This window comes from Natator depressus, chromosome 14, assembly GCF_965152275.1.
Source record: "Natator depressus isolate rNatDep1 chromosome 14, rNatDep2.hap1, whole genome shotgun sequence".
Taxonomy (NCBI): domain Eukaryota; kingdom Metazoa; phylum Chordata; order Testudines; family Cheloniidae; genus Natator; species Natator depressus.
Window position 1 is genome coordinate 12,881,697 of NC_134247.1, and position 13,847 is coordinate 12,895,543.

General features: G+C 46.1%; 1 long non-coding RNA gene across 1 annotated transcript; it reads left to right on the forward strand.

Moving 5' to 3' along the window:
- The first annotated feature begins 8,976 nt into the window (after window positions 1-8,976).
- LOC141997980 (uncharacterized) lies at window positions 8,977-13,494 on the forward strand. Its single transcript, XR_012641794.1, has 3 exons — window positions 8,977-9,104; window positions 12,012-12,091; window positions 12,519-13,494. It is a non-coding gene; the product is annotated as an uncharacterized LOC141997980 (long non-coding RNA).
- The last annotated feature ends 353 nt before the right edge of the window (window positions 13,495-13,847 follow it).

Genomic DNA, 13,847 nt, shown 5'->3' on the forward strand with positions numbered 1-13,847 from the left:
GTACTCAGCTGTTCAGGTGGGGGAAGGGAAGAGGACTGGGCTTTCTCAGTCCATTTCAGTTAACTCAAATACCAAGGTATTCAGTTTCTTGGTTTTGTTTTTATAAGCAAAGTCTCAGAGCAGCCTTAGTAAAGCCTTTGCAGAGCTGTTCTAAAACCAACATAGCTGCCCAGGGGATGATTTTCCCCTATGTTGAGGAATCCCAGATTGGCATAGGCCAAAATATTGTGACTAGCAATGTTGGGTGCCCAACCTGAGAAACCTTAAAAGGGGCCAAATTTACAGAAAGAACTGAGCACCCACTTTTGCAAATGAAGCCCTTTTTAAGGTGTCTCAGGTTGGATACTCAGGAATGGAGGTGTTTAAAATCACTAGTCACTTTTTAAAATATTGGCTCCAGGGTTTAGTCCAATGTTGTTTTTAAATGTTCCAAACAGTAGTGCTTTCGATACTTATTTTTGGAGATATGTCACTGTCTTAGGGGAGTTTTTTTTTGTAGCATTCACCCTAAACAATTTAATTTTCTTCTCACCACTACTCAAATTCCTTGTGCCTCCCTAAATAATAATCCTCCCTCTTCTGTGTTTCCACACTGCAGATATGTTCCTCATCCCCTGCTGTTGCTTAGCCAAGCTATACATATTTAGCTCTTTTAATCTTTTCTCATAGGTCAATCCTTTCTGCCACCCTCATTTTTGTTGCTCCACAATGAAATCACCAGAGATTAATATTTTAATCTCAATTTTCCCATTCAAAAACCAGATACTTTATAAATTGAATGTCTTGCTGAGTTCTGTACAGTAATTTTTTTCAAAAATGTTTAGATTTTTTCCCTTCTCTAGTCTATATCCCCTCCTCCCCCTAATTTTTCCTACTCAGTGTTTATCCCCTCTGTGGCCCCAACTAAAAACTGCATTTGTTGTTCTTGTTTTAAACCATGCTTAAATATAGTTTAGCCAGTTAGCATGGACAGAGTTAAAACTGTACTTAAACTGTATTTAGAAACTGTATAGTTTTGGGCCTATCCACACAGCAGCAGATTTCGCCTGAACCAGTTTTAAACCAGGTTCATCAGACAGTTCCTGGCCCAGTGCAGACTGGGGATTTGGGACAGTACCCTATAGGCATTAAGGCAAAAGAGGGGTTAGTACCATAAGGACTACCAGTAGTTCCCTCACGTGTTCAAACAAGAACTTATTCTTACCTTTCTTTTCTGCTAAGCAGGGTAGCATTCAGTTGCTTCTATTTTCCTTCAGGTTAGCATCCCTTTTCTCCCAAGCTCCGAGAGTAAGATGAAGCCAGTGAGCACAGCCTAAGAATTACTGCTAACAATCACTAAATTCATAACCACTGTGTAAATTACAGTGGGGAGAGGGTGCTTACAGAGGCCAGGCCCCCTTATTACTTTTAAGGGCTACCTCACTTCTATCTCATGGACCTCTTACTTCTGGTTACTGTTTAAATTAAAGCAAGACACTTGACATTCAACCTCCCCCAAACACTTTTTCCCATAATTCAAGCACTGCTCATAATCCTTTCACCTTCCCCTTGTCCCAGTCAGACTCCTGCTGTACTGGTAAAATACAGCTTCCTAAGCCTTGCCTGGGCCCAAGGTCAGGGAGTTACAAACAGCACAGGTTGCTTGAGTTAGCACTAATGACCCTCACAGTTGCCAGTTACTGTTTGTTTAGTGACTGCCCTGGGTCACAGAAGCCTAGGATAGAAGGGGCTGCTAGTTTAAAAAAACAGCAACATAGCCCCAGCGTTAGAGATACTGATTTCTAAGCAGGAGGTGCCTGCCCCTAATATACCAGCTTCATTTGATGTACATGTGCTGTGGTAAGGAGGCCAGTTCTAGTCTCATGCTTTCTTTGCACTCTCTCTCCTGCTTCCCCACAACCCATCTGAATTATTCCCATTCTCTCTCCTCACCAAGTTTCCTCTGCTCTCTCCATTCTCTGCTTCTCTCTCTCTCTAGAGCGAACGTGAATTACAGCCCTTCGTACATGTACTGATAACATGAGGGGCTGCATGACTGTAATCTTGGAGGGTATTGTTTGTACAAGCAGCATCTTGCTTGTAAAAGTCCTTCCCTCTCATGGTCCTCCCCTCCAGGCTTCTCCCTAGCACTCCTAGTTCACCACCTAGGCCTTTTCTATATCAACTCACATGCCTGGTTGCGTGCCTGGCCTTCACATTCCTCTTCCCTGTATCCCAGCTCACACTCCTAGTCCTCCCTTGGCCTCCTTACCACCCCAATTCATACTCCGGGTCATGCCCTCAGGAATTGCCCTCTTCCCTCTCAAACTCCTGGCCTCTCCACAGACTCCTGACTAAGCGCTTCAGCTAATCACTCTCCAAGGTGCTTCCTCACACTGCTGCGTTGACTCCGCTGTGGAGTGAGGGAGGGAGGGAGCTGCTCGGTGAGGCCTCCTCAGGCTGTGCATAGCGCCTCCCAGCAGGGGCATAGCAGGAAGTGCTGCGGTAGCTGGTGCTATCCTTCTTTGCAACCTGCCTTGCTGGCAGGATGGCTCACCAGGCCATGGTCAGTGGCAGAGGGTGAGGTGATGGGGCTGGGAGAAGGACACAGTAGGTGGAAGGATGGGGCGGACGTTCAGTTTTGTCTCTCCCCCCACTCTATTTTTCTAGTAGAGCTGGGATGAGGACAGTACAGGAGGGAAGGGAAGTTGTGGGGTGGGGGGTAGGGGATCTCATCCCTCCTTCAATTGCTGGGCATATGAAGATAGCCCATAACTGCTTCAAAACCATGCTCTGCACCTGAGAGACCTTGAAGTCCCAGTCCTGTGAAGGCCTTAAATCCCCGGTCCCTTTAAATCTTGATTTAAAGGGCCATGGCTCCAGCTGCGGTAGTGGCAGCTGGGAGCCCGGGGCCTTTTAAATCACCCCCGAGCTACCAGCTGCAGAGGCGGCTGGAGCCCCGGCGGCTGGGAGCCCCGCCACTGCCACTACCCCAGGGCTCGGGCAGCAGGCTCAGGCCGGGATTTAAAGGGCCCCAGGGGGGGTAGCAGTGGCTGGAGGTCCGGGGCCCTTTAAATCCCCGCCGCAGCCCCGCCGCCGCTACCCAAGGGCTTTAAATTGCCCTCTCGGAAAGCCAGTCCTAGTATGGCGCACCAGCTCTTACCAGTACGCCATACCGGCTTACTTTCATCTCTGGCTGTGCAGACGCAGTCCCTTACTCCTACGCAGAGCCCCATCAGCTTCCTAGTGAATGGCCTATGTGTGTGTGTGGATCCCTTTTCAGGATCGGGGGCCTAGTCCAGAGTGTGATTTTTTTTTTTTTTAAAGAGTTCTGATGTGGTGGTAGTGGGTCTTTGCCGCTTTCACAGATCCAGACTAACATGGCTACCCCTCTGATACTGATATTGTGGTGTGCAGGCAAGCTGTGGGAGCCAAACCAACCTTAAGAGGTATTTGAAACCAGTTTAGTTAGTACTGTTTTAGCCCTACTGTACACAAGGCCTGTGATGGAAACTCCATCCCCTCCTCTTCTTTAATCGTATGTAAATGTGGTTCCCACAGGAGTGGGGAATACACAATCATTTTATTTATTATTTTCTACGGACAATTACACCTCTACCCAGATATAACGCAGTCCTCGGGAGCCAAAAAATCTTACCACGTTATAGGTGAAACTGAGTTATATCGAACTTGCTTTGGCCTCGACCATTTCCATTATTAATAGTCACTTCCTGCCCACTGACTGACCCCTCAGAACCCCCGACCCATCCAACCCCCGCCCCCCAGCTCCCTGTCCCCTGACTGCCCCGACCCCTATCCACACCCCCACCCCGACAGGCCCCCCGGGACTCCCACGCCCTATCTAATGCCCCTGTCCCCTGACCACCCCGCCCCCAGAACCTCTGAACCATCCAACCCCCCCTGTCCCTTGACCGCCCCTCGAGACCCTCTGTCCCTTATCCAACCCCTCGGCCCCGGCCCGGCACCCTTAACACGCCACTCAGAGCAGTGTGTCGGAGCCAGACGCGCTGATCTGCTGGAGCGTGCAGCCCCGCCACCCAGAGCGCTGCTTTACTGCGTTATATCCAAATTTGTGTTATATCAGGTTACGTTGTATTGGTGTAGAGGTGTAGTAATAAAAATGTTTTTTACCTAATTCCCATCATTAACACACTGCCAGCTAAAATATCCCCCGCCACCAGCAACTAAGACTTTCTCCACCCCAATCCCTCAGGAAAAGCCTAGTTTAATAGGTGGGCATTTGCAATGTGGCAAAATTTGGACCTACATGGGAAAGCAAATTCTAGAGTTCAGGGCTTTCTACTGTCTCCAGCCCCAAGATGTAGCCATCCAATGTGACTGTCCATTCCAGCACTGAAGCTGACCTCCACTGTTGCAGTATAACATGGAGAGAGCCAGATTCTCAGATAAACAGGGACGCAACATACAAAAGAGTATTGCATAAGGCTTAAAGTCTGATTCTGCTCTTAGTGAAGTCGATGGCAAAACTCCCATAAGTGTGGGCACAGTTCCTATTGACCGCTCTGCCAAGGCTTCTCAGTCCTAACCTGCATCTCTCCTATCTCCTATTACAGTTCCAGACCTATCTTTAGCTGAGACTGACAGCTGAGCTAAATTGTTCCATTATGCAGTGACTTTGTAATGAGGAAAAATGTATTGTGAAGGGACCACTTTCTAGATGAGACGGTAGTTAAGTCTTCATGACCAGTTCAATCATTGACTTCTCAGCTGAGGCTGCTGACTAGGGCATAATTGCAGGGGTGATTTTTTTTTCTTTTTTGTGATGCAGGTATCTATTGACTATGAAACACAGTGAGGACTGCTTGCTTATTTCACATAAGCTGCCATTATGGAGAAAAATATTCCAGTCACCACTGAATTCAGGCAGATTTGAAGCAGTGACTTGGATGTGAAAAGTTGTGACTCTAATGTTCCATGCTATACTTTCTCCCACCCCTGTGATCATGATGTAACACAGCGCTTGTGTGCTGATTTACATAATCAAAGTGCTTCAAAACATCAATCTTGAGCCATAATAATAGGACCATCACAATTACATTTACAGAATAGGACATACCGTGTATACTCGTTCATAAGCCAAATATTTTTGGTAAAAAAGTGACGCATCAAAGAGCAGGGGTCAGCTTATAAATGGGTCTACACCAAAATCTGATGATTTTAAACTCTGTGAAATCATTGAATTGAATATCTAATACATTGTCGTTTTGTTTACCTGGAGCGTCTGCAGGCATGGAGCCCCTCAGTTCCCTGTGGCCGCGGTTCGCCGTTCCCAGCCAATGGGAGCTGTGGGAACCACTTCCCGCAGTTCTCATTGGCTGGGAACGACAAACCACGGCCACTGGGAGCTGAGGGGCTCCATGCCTGTGAACGCTCCAGGCAAACAAAACATCCCAACCCACCAGCGGCTTACCCTGATGGGCCAGGAGCCAAAGTTTCCCAACCCCTGAAATAAGGGTCGGCTTATGAAAGGGTCATACAGTTTTTACTATTTTTACCTATCCATCTTGGGGGGTCAGCTTATAAATGAACGGGCTAATGAACAAGTATATACGGTACTTTTAAAATACATCAGATGAATTTCAACCCATACTTTGGAGCATTAAGACAAGCTCTTAAAAACTGAGATCCTGTCTGCTCTATATGGACATTAAAGATCCATGGCACTTTTTTTAAGGTGAGAAGTTTGCTGCAGCTAAAATTCCCCTGACCACTCCCCACCATTATGCAGCATGCCATGTGCCAATTGTTCATCTGGCTGCTATTCTCCACCACCGAATAGACGAATTTCAGTGCTACATGAATTGATTCCTGAATGTCTTTTGTAAAATGCTTTGAGATCCTTCTAGATAATTTCAGTGTAACACATTACTGTGAAGGTACAGAAACAAAAGCAATGGCATGAGGGCCAGGATCATGAAAGAGATGGAAAAGGCTTTCAGCAAAACAAGAACTGCATCCAAAGCTTTTAGAATTTCTCTCTGTGTATACTTTGAAAGGGGGAAAAGGTTCATTGTATGTTGGCAAGCATGTGAGTGCTGTGTGTACACCATAGGCAGTAATTAGATCATCTTTCTAAATTATGTTATCAGGAAACGTCTATAATGTTTGAATGGGTGTAAAATACTCTAGATTATACTCTGAGAATAGAATGTTCTCTGCATAAAAAGTTAGCTTGTATTAAATCAATGAGAATGTACTCAGAAACATCAATTAAAGTTAATAGGATTCTTTACCACAGCATCAGGAAGCTGGAATAGTTTAAAATACTTAAGTCTCCTAACCCTCTTTGCTTCCCTAGAAAACTAAAACCAAAAAACCCAAAGCTTCTGGGACATTCCTAAGATTTTATAGTAAAATGCTTCTTTTCTCTTTTACTCAGGTTTTTATATATTGCTCGTCTGCATAGTATCTGAATCCCGAATATATCTATCTATCTATCTATCTATCTTTGCTTTTCATCCATAGATCTCAAATTCTAACACATTTTTTGCATTTTCAACAGTGTCCACTAATATTAGACACCTCGTTATTTAGGTACCCACCTTGAGATGCTTGAGGCCTGATTTCTGAGGTGCTGAGCACCCAACACTCCTACTGATGTCAATGGGAGTTGTGGCTGCTCAGCAGTTCTGAAAGTTGGGCCCCCGGTGTCTCAAGATGAGTATCTTAAACATTCCACCTTTCCAAAATGAGCAGACACTTTTGAATAGAAGGTCACAAAACAAATCCATGACAGAGCTGGGAACAGAATCAAGGTCTTCAGATTCCCAGTCCAGTGCCTTACCCACTGCACTCAGTTACAGAAATGGGACAAGTCTGGGTTCTTTGAATGTGACTAGTGGCTATCTGTAGTACTAGCAAGTGGAGTTCATATTTAAATGCCATACAAAAATTCTCTGTTGGGTCCAATGGTTTGCTCTATTGTTGGGGCACTTGGGACACTAACCTTAATTGACCTTCATTATAATTTCATGCACCATGCACAGAGGTTAATTCAGCTGCAAAATTTGGATCTAGATCTGAACTGCCCCTAAGCTCAAGGCAGTTCATATCAGAGTGTTTTGATTCAGGCCCAGCTCTAATCTCCAAGTTTCTCAAATAGCATGGTGATGAGCTTGTGATAGTTGGATAGCACTCCTCCCCCTCCCCCCCGGATACTTGGTAGAGAAAGGGCCCTCTGTAGAATTAATAAGCTTTTTCAGCTGAGCTAATTATTCAGGCGTTGGTATTTCTCACTCTCTATATTATACAGGACAGCAGATTCCATTCACAACTCGCACACCAAATGGCTTTAGGGCCTTCAGTTTTAGTGGTTTCTTTTATTAATATTTGTTTTTTAAAATGCTTTTTCCCTTCAGGCAAAACCTGCTCTCTTTTCGTCACAATCCCTGTAATGAATTGAGGTATACAAAGCTGGTCATACAATACGTAGCAGCAGCGCGGAGAAAGACTCTTAGGGAAGAGTTTCCATAGAAACACTGACGTCCTGCCCTGCTAACAGGACATCGAGTTCCTTGAACGGGAGGTATGTTTTTTTAAAGGAGCAGTTAGATGGCACAAAGCCAGCCAAGCAGAGCTATGATTGCTTCTCCCAGCAGAACACGATTTGTAGCTGGGGGAAAAAGAAGCTACCTTCGCATTATAAAAATGTATGCTTTGATGACTAAATGATACAATATGTATCGTGGTAAATAATTAAACTGCTGACCACACAGTGATCAATACAGAGAGCCAAAAAATGTAAATACTTGAGGCTGTGAAATAATGCTTCTAAAACCCTGTCCAATTTTGTCACAGATATCATCCCTAGGTGCCTTAAATTCAGCACAGACCCACATGATGCAGACAAAAAAGCTCCAAGGGACATCCAAGGTTGCACCTCAATGGTACAGCCTCCCTGGTTGGCCTTGGATTGAGACAAATGTTTTGCTAATGCTCTAGTTCTGTATTTTAAATGGCCTCATGCTTACCCAGCTAAATAGTGGCAGAACAGCTGTGTCTGGAATATATAGCTTCTAAGAGAGGAACCACAGTCAAAGGAAATATTTTTATTTGGAGGGTCAGAAATCATGCAAAATAAAACTGGATTATGCACAAAATCGACCACTGAAAGTTTTCTGGCAGGTTTGTTCATGCGAATGAGATATTTTGGTACAGAGAAAGACACACAGATAATCTTAATAAATCTGACAAACATAACGTTCTCAGAAAATATGGCCTGGCATCTGCAGTAGTGACCTGATCGAAAGCTCATTGAAGTCAATGGTAGTCTTTCCATTGACTTCAGAAGACTTTTGCTCAGGCCCTGGGAGATAACATCTCTGATCCCCGTCTGAGAAAGAGAGCAGCCATCTGAGTGAATATCCTTTGGCCTCAGCATTATTAACTTCCTCAGGCTATTTTTGCTTAAACCTGGATATCTTTATCAGAATTCAGAGAACTATCAGATGCAGTAAAACACATCTCTATTCAGGTTCTTATACTTGCCTGACTCCAGGATATCTAAGCACTCATGATGAGTTATACAATGTGAGGAATATCTGCCATATACAGTTCTGTCTCCATTCCTCTCCATAGGATGATATACTGCTTGTGTGTCTTTTTGTTAAAGGTGATATTCTATGCAGGGGCGGCGAGTTATATGGGCCCGTGGTGCCTGGGCTCCCACAAATTCAGGGCCCAGGGGGCCCGACTTCACCAATGTTCAGGGCTGGGTCTCTCCCCCGGCCCCACCTGCTGCCCCCATGCATCTCTCCCAGAGCATTCCCCAGCCCCACGCGCCTCTTCTTAGTGTCTCTGGCCCCGCCTGCTGCCCCCGCACACCTCCCCTGAGCGTCCCTGCCTGCACTGGGCAGTGGGCGGCTGCCCCCTGAGCTCCAAGCTGTGTTCCATCCCCGGTCGCTGCCGGTTACAAGGGAGCGATGCCAGGGGCAGGCTGAGACGGCTGCTGTGGCTGCAGAGGGGGGAAAGGAGGGGGCGCATGGCAGCTCCTCTCAACCCCCTGGCAGGCAACTCCGAGTCGGCTCCGAGGGGGTGGCTTATCCTGGCTGGACCTCCTGAGCAGCAGCCTGGGGGGAGCTTGGGTGAGTATTGTGCTGGGGGGGCCAGGGAGGGACCTCCTCTCCCGCAGAGCTCGCTGCTGGTGGTGGGGAGAGGGCTAGGGGGAGTCCTCTCTGGCCTCCCGCCCCAGGGCAATCTGCCTGCTGCAACAAAAACTCCTCATCCCTGGCTCAACACCATTCCCTGCACCCCAACTCTCTGTCCCAGCCCAGAGCCTGCACCCATCACTCCAAACCCCCTCCCGCAACCCAAACCCCCACCTGCACGCCAACCCCCCGCCCCAGCCCAGAGCCTGCACCCAGGACCCAAACACCGTCCCAGAGCCCGCACCCCTTGCGCAACCAAACTTCCTCCCAGAGCCTTAGACAGGTGTGTGTGTGGAGGGGGGTAGGACTTGGACACATTCTGGGCACCACCAAAAATTATACAAACCTGCCACCCCTGGTTCTATGTGGTGTGCACTTTTATTTGTGAAGACAAGGTGGGGGAAGGGTCTTTTGCATTTGGACTGGAAAGTGTTGAGGTTTGAGGTAGTTTCTACTTCCTGCAGAAGTGGTTCCACAGTTTGGACCAGCCCCAAGAATGTTCTGTTTCCTGTGCAAACCAAGTCCATATTATTAAAAAATATTTAGTAATTTTGGGTGCCTCAGTTCTTGGGCACTCAACTTGAGACACCTTGAGTATGATTATCAGAAAGTGAGGAGCATCCACAACTCCATCAGAAGTTAATGGGAGCTACAAGCGCTTGGCATCTCTGAAAATTAGACCCAAATTGTCTCAAGTTAGGCATTCAAAATCAGAGGCCACGTTTGAAAATGTTGGCCTCCATAGCTTTGTACTTGTCATGAGATGGACCACGCTCATTTTTTGCAGCCCCTGTAGAGTATGGTTTTTGCATTATTATTGTAGCTACTTCAAACTGTATGGTGAAAATAAAATTGCAAACAACTTCAGAACCCTAAGTTTGTGAGAAAATTTGAAACTCCTGTTAGAGAATTATAGGAAAGGCTTCCATTGACTTCAGTGGGATCAGTCCCTGTCTGCAGGAGGTAGAACTGGTCTATTTGCATGATGTCTGCATAGAGATTGTTTTAATAAAACCTGTTCAACAAGGTGTACTGCAGAAATGGACACACAAAGGAGGACCAGCAGCAGGTGTGTGTCTGAATTCTGTCAAAACATACCTATTGGCCCAAAAAGGTGATCATCGTAAATATTTTCAAGGGAAAAGTAAGAGAGAGAATCGTATTAGATAATAGACCAGACTGCCAAACCTCCTCATAGCAGCTGAAGTGTAAATGTTTCTCTATACATTAAAAGAAGGACTTATAAATAATCAAGATCACAGGGAAGAGTCACTTTACTTAGGGAAACTTTTCTTCCAAGAAACCAGAGGGATTATATGTTAGATTTTATGTTATGTTAGATTTTATGTCATTTTGGAAGGTGTTCATATTTATCAGCATGAGAAGTGCGGTTTAAATACCTAGACAGATAAAGTGCATGCACACCATGAAGGGCGATACACTCAGACCTAGGAACGCACTCTCCCACAAAAACAAAACAACTGAGTCATGGGTGGAGGCTAAAGGAAACACCTTGAATTGTGATCTCATAAGCTAGGTAGTCAGGTGTGGTCAGTATTTAGTTGGTTGCCCCAGGGTGGTGTAGAAAGTCCTGATGACTAGGTTAATAGGTGCCACTCTTCCTTCTAAGAACTTGTCTGTGCACACACTGCTTTAACTATCTTGGGTTAGAAACTTAATACTGTTAAAGCAGGACAATTACCTGGTGTGAATGCCTTTATACCAGTGGTGGGCAATCTGTGGCCCGCGGGCTGCACCCGGCCCATCAGGGTAATCCACTGGTGGGCCATGAGACATTTTGTTTACATTGACCATCTGCAGGCACGGTCCCCCGCAGCCCCCAGTGCCGCGGTTCGCCATTCCCGGCCAATGGGAGCTTCAGGAAACAGTGGCCAGCACGTCCCTGTGGCCTGCCACTTCCCGCAGCTCCCATTGGCTGGGAACGGCAAACCGCGGCCACTGGGAGCTGTGGGAGGCCGTGCCTGCGGATGGTCAATGTAAACAAAATGTCTTGTGGCTCGCCAACGGAATACCCTGATGGGCTGCATGCAGCCTGCAAGCTGCAGGTTGCCCACCACTGCTTTATACCAATATAAACAGTTTGGTTCACCAACCTAGGGCCCCAATTCAGCAAAGCACTTAATCTCATGCTTAAGTGTAGTTGAAGCCAATGGGATTCAATGCATATACTTAAAGTTAAGCATGTGTTTAAGTGCTTTGCTGAATCGGGGCCTAAAGCCAGATGAGAAAACACACCAGAGATTGGCAACATTGCTCAGGGCCAGTTCCTTTTTCTTTATGCTTTTATTGGGAAGTGCTGCTTCATAAAACCCCAAATGGTAAAGCACCAGAACAGGCATGAGAATGGTTATATATTAAAAAAGGGTAGATGGCGACAGGAAAACAACATGAGAAGTGGAGGTCTCATCTCTTAATCTTTTTCATATGTCTATAACTGTAATAGGCAACTAGAGATTCTCATAGTCCTGAATGCTAGCTTATGTGTCTGTCTAACACTGTCCCCTGAAATATATATCTCTTTTCGTGTAGGCCCCACTCCATGTCCATCACCTGCAACAGTCACCCCATCTATTTGGTTATGAAAATAAATTTACAAGAGGACTTCCAGCTTGCCTCGCTTTGTAGTTTTCTCACCTGCAGTGCAGTCATTTCATTTCACCGTTGTTGAGTCTATAGTAGGTCTTAGAGAGACCCTGTGTGTTGATGACACCAAGCAGCATAGATTGTGTGTAGTTAGTTTGGGAGCTGGAGAATCAAAAGAGCTGTGGGGTCCTATCTGTGTTCAGGTCCATAAATAAATTATTGCATTTATATTCGTTATAGCTGAGTCCTGGCTCTTTTCCACTGTAGGCTGAGTGGTCATCCCTCCTTGACAACCTCCTCGCTGTCACATACCTGCAAAGGTGAGCTTGAAGGGGGGAATTAGCTACACCTAGTGTTCTGGCCCGCCAGCCGGGCAGAACAGTACAGCAGCCAACAGTTAGTAGGCCTGACCTGCCAGCACGGCAGAGTGACTAAGCAGTCTATAAGCCTCAGGCCCAGTCAGGGCAGCACACCAATAAAGTCTAGGGGCTCAGGCACAGGGGTCCAAAGAGCACAGGCCTCCAGGCCTAAGGAGGGGGGAGTACTGCCATCCCCAGGGTGGAGTGCAGGGGGGACGCGGGCCCGCCCAACTCCACCATGTCCCAGCCCAAGGCCCTAACAATGGTGGAGTGGCCTGCCACTGGGTCAGCAGGGAATCCATCCACAACACACTGACCTTGTATCTGGCCATTTCCCAGCCACATGGTTGCCTGGTTTCCATGGGCTGCTTCTTACTCTCCCCCTCAGGTGTACCTGTGTCCGTTGTCTTGGGGAACGCTGGCCAGGCAGCAGCCCCAACAGCTCCTCGGTGTCTCAAACTTCTGGGAGCCCAGGGTGATCCAGCCCCGGCAGCTCCTCAGCGCCTTCGTCAGCCAGCAGTCCTGGGAGTTCTGACCAATCCTCAGGAGGCAGCCCCAGGAGTTCCTCTGCAGGCTCCAGCAGCAGGCAGGATGCATCTGTCTCCTGTGGCAGCTCCCACCCAACTGAGCTGCAGGGCCCACCTTTTGTACTTCCCCTTCCTGTCCCGTCCTTCCTTTTTGGGCGGGGCAGATGTGACTCTTCTGGTTTGGCCCATTAGGGAATGTGTTGCAGTCCCTCCTTGTCACTCTCTGAGGGAGGCCATGCCTCCTCACTACATCCACATTCATGCATCAGCAATGTCTATGATACAGGTAGCCATTGTACCCAACCTCATACTTAGTTCCATCTTCTGATCTTTCATCCACAAGATTTGCAAAATGTTTGCGATATCTGAGAATCATTGCGAACTACATGCATGAAATGATTTACCGTCTGAAAAGCCTTGGCCAGGAATCATTTAGTCTTTGATCATTTTTTGCTACTGTCAGAAATCAAAACCGTTTCTTACAATAAAGGAAAATAAGTTGCCACTGCAGGCTTGTAAATAGAGGTTTTTGTTTCCCAGACATGATACAGATGTGAGACACTGAACCATTTTGCTGTGTTACAGTTACATTGCAAAGTCATCAACCTCTCACTTCAAATAACAAACCAGAGGTTAACAGGACAGAATTAAAAATAACAAAATGAGGACTACAACATCTTAAAGACAAGAACCTGGGGGAAAAAAAAAACCATGACAGTAACAATTACAGCCATCTAGTGGGCAAAGTTAAAAAAAAAAGCTGATAGAAAAATACATGTACATTTTTTTTTAATTGCTAATGATTTTTTTAATGGGCTGGTGCCTTTTTTTTTTTTTTTTTTTTGCTTCTTTTTGATGGATAAATAAGACCTAAACTTTTTTTAAAATGCGTTTTTTTCTGTTAATTTTTGATCTTGGAAAGCTCAGGAATGCCAGCTTTGGTCTGCCAATTCTGCTTTTGTTCAGAGACTTGTTGAGGTTCCCAGAGGATGTATATTGTTAGCGCTCACATTTTAATTGAGAGAACAGAATTGATTCTTTAACAAAGACTTCCTTTCTCCAAATGGTCCATTAAAATTTGAAGTTAAATGTGTGCTAACTTAATCAAACAAAAATCAACAAGTTTTAAACAGTGATTACAAATCTCTTCTCCTTTCATCTGCTCTACTTTCACTCACTTGGCTGTTGAC